The sequence below is a fragment of the Octopus bimaculoides genome, chromosome 9, assembly GCF_001194135.2.
Source record: "Octopus bimaculoides isolate UCB-OBI-ISO-001 chromosome 9, ASM119413v2, whole genome shotgun sequence".
NCBI classification, from domain to species: Eukaryota; Metazoa; Mollusca; class Cephalopoda; order Octopoda; family Octopodidae; genus Octopus; species Octopus bimaculoides.
Window position 1 is genome coordinate 96,834,697 of NC_068989.1, and position 1,299 is coordinate 96,835,995.

General features: G+C 29.3%; 1 protein-coding gene across 1 annotated transcript in view; it reads left to right on the plus strand.

Annotated features, from left to right (window-relative positions):
• The window catches only part of LOC106876489 (tRNA (guanine(6)-N2)-methyltransferase THUMP3), a 1,024,452-nt gene that overhangs the window by 989,211 nt on the left and 33,942 nt on the right, over window positions 1–1,299 (plus strand). The window lies entirely within an intron of this gene.

Genomic DNA, 1,299 nt, shown 5'->3' on the forward strand with positions numbered 1-1,299 from the left:
ATATATATATATATATATATACATATATATTATCATCATTATTATTACTCTAGAGGCCTATTTTCATTTAAATATAATATGAATGATTTCAACAATATTTTCTCTAAAAAATCTTAATGATTTTAGTACAACTAATTTCAAATTTATAATATTTTTTTGTTCTGTTTTATTTTTGAGTCTGATTTTTTTTTCGGCCTCATTGTGGAATTTATTATGAAAAGAGTAAATCTTTAATTTCTCTGCAAAAAAATCTAACTTGTAAGAGGCAAACTTAACCCCATCACAGATTAAAATTCCATGAATACTTTCTTGTTTATTACTTTTTTGTCTTTCTCTTTTCTTTTATTCTTTTAGTGCTAGTCTGTTTATTCTATTATTTGTTTATATTAACAAATCGTTAAAAATCCATTTTGAACTTGAATTTTTATTGGAAAATTATAATTTTCACTTGGAAATTTTACTTGAAAAAATTATATATTGCTAATCTGACATTTGTTTTGTTTTAATTCTTCATGTTTGTTTCCATTTTCTTTAAAAAAAGAGTTCATATGGTACATCTATTAAGAACTACTATTATATATGTATCCACACTGTCCTATTAATATACTTCTGTACTTTTCTGTTTCTTTCATTCCTGCTGTATTAACTGACTATAATTACACTTAGAAATACGATATTTTATAAGCTGACATCAAGTTTTACCATTATTTTGACATTCACCACTCACTGTTTCATTACTCATGCTATATTATTGTTATCATGTTTACAATCTTAACATTAGTTTAAATGCTATTTACTTTCATATTACATACAAAATCTCCAAGTATAATATGCCCCCTTTTCACCAAAATAAGGATTAAATACATATTTTTTCCCTTTTAGTCAGGAGGGATGGGCAGGTTGAACTGGATTGTAGAATTTCAGGTGCTGGCATTGTAGCACTCCAGCTTCAACATTTGATCCTCAAAAGAGGAGAGGTTGATAAAAAAAGCCAAACTCATTATCTTTAATTCAGTTTTTATACCTTTCCTCACTTTTGATCGAATGTACAATGAGGAATACAAGTGGCCGAAATGGGGTTACCATGAAGGATGTCTAGAGTAATGCTACTTGATGGGGCACAACTCAGAGACCAAAGAATCTCTCCAGGTCAACTTGCTACTTATTCCATATTGGAAAGTCACAGCTCTGATACGATGGACATGTGGTTTGAATATTACAGGAAATAATCACAGGATGGATTCTTCAAGCTGAGCTAACCAGCAGGAGACGTAGGGATAGACCAAGAACAAGATGGTT